Source organism: Coregonus clupeaformis, unplaced genomic scaffold (assembly GCF_020615455.1).
Source record: "Coregonus clupeaformis isolate EN_2021a unplaced genomic scaffold, ASM2061545v1 scaf2794, whole genome shotgun sequence".
Taxonomy (NCBI): Eukaryota; Metazoa; Chordata; class Actinopteri; order Salmoniformes; family Salmonidae; genus Coregonus; species Coregonus clupeaformis.
In genome coordinates this window covers 21,987-28,227 of record NW_025536248.1, presented here as the reverse complement: position 1 = coordinate 28,227, position 6,241 = coordinate 21,987, and the positions used below count along the sequence as shown (strand labels likewise).

Genomic DNA, 6,241 nt, shown 5'->3' with positions numbered 1-6,241 from the left:
AGGAGCTAAAGCAAAAAATAACAGTTGCTCGCTGGTCTCCCTTTGTTCAAAAGTACCAATATGTCGTTATGGCCACTTTTGTGCTCTATCAATCTCTCACCACCCACAGTGTTTCCTCTGTCACTTGCAATGGCATCATGGAAACCAAGCTCCCTGGAATTCCTCAATGACACTTTGCTGGAGCTTAAAGAGTTGATGCAGACCGGCTTGAAGTGGGGAGACACAACGTGTCCTCAATGACACTTTGCTGGAGCTTAAAGAGTTGATGCAGACCGGCTTGAAGTGGGGAGACACAACGTGTCCTCAATGACACTTTGCTGGAGCTTAAAGAGTTGATGCAGACCGGCTTGAAGTGGGGGAGACACAACGTGTCCTCAATGACACTTTGCTGGAGCTTAAAGAGTTGATGCAGACCGGCTTGAAGTGGGGAGACACAACGTGTCCTCAATGACACTTTGCTGGAGCTTAAAGAGTTGATGCAGACCGGCTTGAAGTGGGGAGACACAACGTGTCCTCAATGACACTTTGCTGGAGCTTAAAGAGTTGATGCAGACCGGCTTGAAGTGGGGAGACACAACACTGCAAGTGGAAGTTTGTTCTGTAACATGTGATGCCCCTGCAAAAGCCATGGTAAAATGCATAAAGATGTATTCTGGCTACTATGGCTGTGACGGGTGCACTCGTGTTGTGCTTACCATCTTGCACAGCCTGTAGCAAGCCCCATTTAGCTACAGCCAAGTTCACAAGCTGTATTAGTTATGCAAACTATCTTGGCTGGTAAATCAAGAGACTGAACAGTGTGGAATTGGTGTTTTGTTTTTCTGCACAGGGCATACAGCATTATTATGTTGTATATTTTGTCAAAGAGAACAATGTTGAAGTTGTACCAGAGCAGTGGGTGGAGAAGAGAGATGGGGTGAGTTGATCAGTGAAATAGTTTACCCTTTTAGGCAAAGAGATGGATAAATAGTTCACTTTAAACAGTGTCTCATATCCTGCAGGTCCTGTGTTGCTACTGGCCAAGAAATGCCATTAAGAGAGGAGACCGGCCTGACAAAATATTATGGGAGTGGTACAGAATTTCCATCTTTTCATCAACTGGTAAAATAATATTTTACTGTCCATCCACTCCCGTTTTTATTGCCATGTATGCATGGTTGTGTGGCTCTGGAGCAGGTTGCATCAGTTGAACATACTCCTACACGTAAGGCTAGTTACAACGTAGAATATGTTCTAAGCCAGGCGTAAACCTGTGTCACCACCTGGTTGTAAGTAATAGCTTTTGCTACGCCAGGGTGTAAAAACTAAGTGTAATGTGGGGTAGACTTATAGAATATATCTATAACTAGTTTCCAAGGTAAGTGTTTCATGACTAGTCATGTCACATCTTGTTCAATTTTCTAAATCATTACGTCGGGCGTAGGTAGGTCCAACTTATCTCTTACACCTTATCGTCTAACTGGTGCAACCCACTCCTGGTCAGTAGAGTCAGGAACTTCCCCCTCTTAAGTACTATATGTATTGGCTGAAAGTATTACTATGTGAATTACAAATACTCAATAGCCGGTTTGCCAGTGTTAATAGGAAACTATTTATGACAATGTTTATTGCACGTACAGACAATTACTCTGTGGCAGAGCAACGAGCCAAACGGGGGGTTGACACCTCCAATGTTGAATCTGACGAGGAACCAGCGAAGAGGGCGGTGACTAAACCAATCAGATTCCGTGTAGAGCCACCTGGTGAGGATTTCTTAACTGCTCTTATTCCATTGTGTGTATTACATGCATCAGGAAGTAGATGAAATAAATGAGTATTTTTTTTGTATTGTCCTTCGTAAGATGATGATGGAAGTGAAGCACTCCAGAAAAAGACAAATGAACCCAGACAAGCCCAGCGTACAGTGCCACAGCTTCCACCAGCCCCTAGTGGTAAGATCCTGCATTAGGCTACTAGGTCATTGAATGTATAATCAGCAAGTTGATGGTAAGTTTGACACCCATTCAAGTATGTGGGTGAAGAAAAGCTTACAGTTAATGCAAGTACTAGTCTTAAATTGAAACGGCATGAAATCATGACCTAATGACAGTTGATATGACAAGAAATTACCACACCCATCTGATCTTGACATAATTGATTATTTAGTGACCAAAAGTGTAACAGTTCTTTATTTGTTTATTTTTAGTAACTTCAAGAGCCAGTGTCTTTGAAAAGACCCTACAACAAGGTACATAATGTTTCAAGTCTGATAAACAAGCCTACTTTCTCAAAGTTCTGTTCCTACCAACTGTATGGGAGGAACAGGAACATCTGTTAAGTGTGTACTATAAATGTGGTAACGGTTTGACATCTTTGAAATTCTCTGAAGTTGCAGATGCAGAGGACTTGAGGCCATGTGCCACCTCAAGCCAGAGCGACAGTAAGTGTCTGGTTGTAGTTTTAGGGTAAACAATTAGTTTTAAGGTAAACAATTGAATTGTATGAAGTATTATAACTTTACAAACCTTTCAAAGCCACTCAATAGAATACAATTACCATCATATTTTTGCATATTAGGTTATTTAAAGTCTTATTACTACTTTGTGCATACGGTTAGAACTTTCCAAATACTTCTGGTGCTGTGTATGGGTTAAACTTGTATTTACAGTGGGGGAAAAAAAAGTATTTAGTCAGCCACCAATTGAGCAAGTTCTCCCACTTAAAAAGATGAGAGAGGCCTGTAATTTTCATCATAGGTACACGTCAACTATGACAGACAAAATGAGAATATTTTTTCCAGAAAATCACATTGTAGGATTTTTAATGAATTTATTTGCAAATTAGAGTGGAAAATACGTATTTGGTCACCTACAAACAAGCAAGATTTCTGGCTCTCACAGACCTGTAACTTCTTCTTTAAGAGGCTCCTCTGTCCTCCACTCGTTACCTGTATTAATGGCACCTGTTTGAACTTGTTATCAGTAAATTCTGCTTAGCATTTATTTTTGTTGGGATTCATTAACCTTCCCACTGAGCTCCTGACTGACATCCCTTCACGTTTGGTTCTGTGCCAGTTTCAAAAGCAAAGTATGTCTTCATGTTTTTCCTTCTGTTTTCTCAGTTAGTCCAAGTGGCAGCCAGGAATAAGCTGGCCAAGACAGAGCATCAGAACCAGGTTTCTTTAGCCATCAAGATATTGATCTCGAAATTGTAAATGTAGAACGTTTAAATAACAGCATGATGTGTTCTTATATTTTAGACCAAGAGCTGCCATCCCTGCTTGATGAGCCTGTGGCTTCTGAGATGCCTGCTGGATACATTAAAGGTATATTATGCTAGCCTATATGTTACAACATGTTGCTTCTCTTTTATTGTCAACATCAATTCCAAATTGTTTGGCTGTCAGCAGATACATGGTTATCCATACTACTAATATATATGAAGGGTGGATATTTTGATTGAGGTATTTCACATGGCCTTGATCCATGTCCTGCCTGGTACTCATGGCTTGTATTGTCACACTACTTGCAGCAAAACTGTTGAGTCTTTTATTATTTTCAAGCAGTGGAGATGAGGATAATGGTGAAACTGGAGATGATCCGTACAGAGTTCAGGACTGCTCTGAACCAAGTTATGGAGGCTATAGAGGATAATGGTGAAACTGGAGATGATCCGTACAGAGTTCAGGACTGCTCTGAACCAAGTTATGGAGGCCATAGAGGATAATGGTGAAACTGGAGATGATCCGTACAGAGTTCAGGACTGCTCTGAACCAAGTTATGGAGGCCATAGAGGATAATGGTGAAACTGGAGATGATCCGTACAGAGTTCAGAACTGCTCTGAACCAAGTTATAGAGGCCATAGAGGATAATGGTGAAACTGGAGATGATCCGTACAGAGTTCAGGACTGCTCTGAACCAAGTTATGGAGGCCATAGAGGATAATGGTGGAACTGGAGATGATCCGTACAGAGTTCATACGATCGAGGTATTTAACTTATCTTAAGAAGAAACGATCAGCCCTCTGCCTGTTTACACAAGTTTTAGCCCATGATTACATGATACACTACAAAAATGATTTCTCATTACTATCAATCAGAACTGTATGGCCAGCTGTCTTAGCTGAGGAACACACAAATGAGTGGGGTTTCTTTTATCAGATCCGATACCTGACCCTCTGCTGTGGCCTGGACCTGGGCTCAGGAATCAGACGAATGATGAGAGAAATTAGAAGAGAGGAGCTGTGGACAGGCTACTCCTTGAAGGGCAGGAAGGGGAAGAGGGCCTTTAATGAGCTATCAATCTATGATGCTGTCACAAGGAAGTAAATGCACAAGTTTAGATCCTTATTTATTATTATTTAGTAGATAGTATTATTGGTCAGTATTTGTAAGTCCTTGTCCCATCACACTGTTACGTGCCTTATTGGTACTATAGGTACCCACTGACGAAAGTTACGTTAACAGAAACTGCATTTTATGGGGCTCTCAACGTACTTTCTGATGTTTATGATTGATGTGGTTGACTTAAAAATACACATATTTAACGGTTTAAAATCCCCCACATTTCTACGTCCTGAAAAGACTTGGGACATAAGTTTTGTCAGCGGACACCACAGCTACGTAGAAGGAACGTTTCACAATAACGTTATCATGACTTATGTAGGGACTAAAATAACTTTGGTCACGTCCTGGAACGTAATGTGGTCCTCTGTAGCTCAGCTGGTAGAGCACGGCGCTTGTAACGCCAAGGTAGTGGGTTCGATCCCCGGGACCACCCATACACAAAAAATGTATGCACGCATGACTGTAAGTCGCTTTGGATAAAAGCGTCTGCTAAATGGCATATTATTATTATTATTATAATGTTGTTAGCTGGGGAAGCTCACTCTAGAAACGTATTCCAGTTTCTGCCTGTCAGCTGGAATGGAAATCTTTGCCAGTGGGTGTGCGTGTGGAAACTACCTGCTCCTCCCCTCTGAAGCATAGGTTACTGTATCCTACTGACAACGTTACAAGCATGATTCAGAAATTAGGGAGATATGTTTAATTTGAGAAGAATGGATGAACTTTTTCAATGCTAGTTAAGGATACTATAGTCACCACGTTTCACATTGAATTTATTAACGACATAAAGGTAAGACCTGTTTTTAATTATAGTGCTGCACGGCACAAACAAGGTTGTTAGCTAGCTATTATCTGCTCTGGTCCAACGTTAAACCAACTCTGAAGTTCAAAGACATTCAAAGTTCCTCCATAGAAGCCGCTCCTCTGTAGGTATAATTCTGTGGGCCTAATTCAGATAATGCAGGTCATAACACGATGCCCAGCGCTTCAATGCAAGCTTTCTCTATCCTCTAAAGAGCTCTCCACACCCGCAAAATGTCGCGCAGCACAGTTTGCTCTTAATGATTTTCCTATACAGATACTCTGTGGTTGTCACGAGAATTTTGTTATCTCAATGGTTGAAGTCAAACACTTCTTAAATCTTTGAATAATTCCCAGAGGTATAAATCTCTAGTTTAAATAAATTAAACAGACCCCTTACTGCAATGGTCATTCTTTATTCATTGAGAGCGCTCTGAAAATCATACAATGCACAACGTTTTGTATACCTCTACTACGCCCCTAAGTGGGCCAATGAGAAAGCTCCTAGCCCATATTTAGGCAAATGTCACATTTCTCTGTAAGCTTGCACAGCAACCTAGTTGTTTCTTCCTGTATCTATTTCACACTGGTTTCAGAAGACACAAATACTCTGTTGCTGGGCAAATATGCATCTTATACGGGCACATAGGGTGGGGACATGCTTCTCAGTGTCTAGTTTCACATCCTGTTTTCTGTTATTGGTTTCACAGTTGCATTCTGCTTGCATAGATATAAAAATAAGCCAAAGCCCTTGTTTTACTTCTAACTAAGCTAAACACATTATCAGATTGTAGTTTTATGATTCTAACACATTTCACAAATAATCGAAGTGTAATAATTAGTAATTACCTAATTCTTCTATCAGTGGTGCACTAGTGTATTTATTCTCCCACTTGGATGTCACTTCCACAAGCTTTAAATTGAGGGCCAGGTTGTCAGGATGGGTAATGTACTGTACACATTAATTACAAGTACTCCTAAAGATACACTTCATTTTAACTAGCTAAATCCTATGTAGCAACTAGTAATTACATTGTACTTGGCTAACATTACATGTACTATGCTTTGAAATAGTGTCTTATTCTTCATCTGGGATTTGTATTTATTATGGATCA

General features: G+C 40.6%; 1 long non-coding RNA gene across 1 annotated transcript; it reads left to right on the top strand.

Moving 5' to 3' along the window:
- The first annotated feature begins 362 nt into the window (after positions 1–362).
- LOC123489143 lies at positions 363–2,484 on the top strand. The gene is made up of 6 exons (XR_006660459.1): positions 363–916; positions 1,002–1,101; positions 1,620–1,742; positions 1,842–1,931; positions 2,186–2,227; positions 2,369–2,484. It is a non-coding gene; the product is annotated as an uncharacterized LOC123489143 (long non-coding RNA).
- Positions 2,485–6,241: the final 3,757 nt, after the last annotated feature.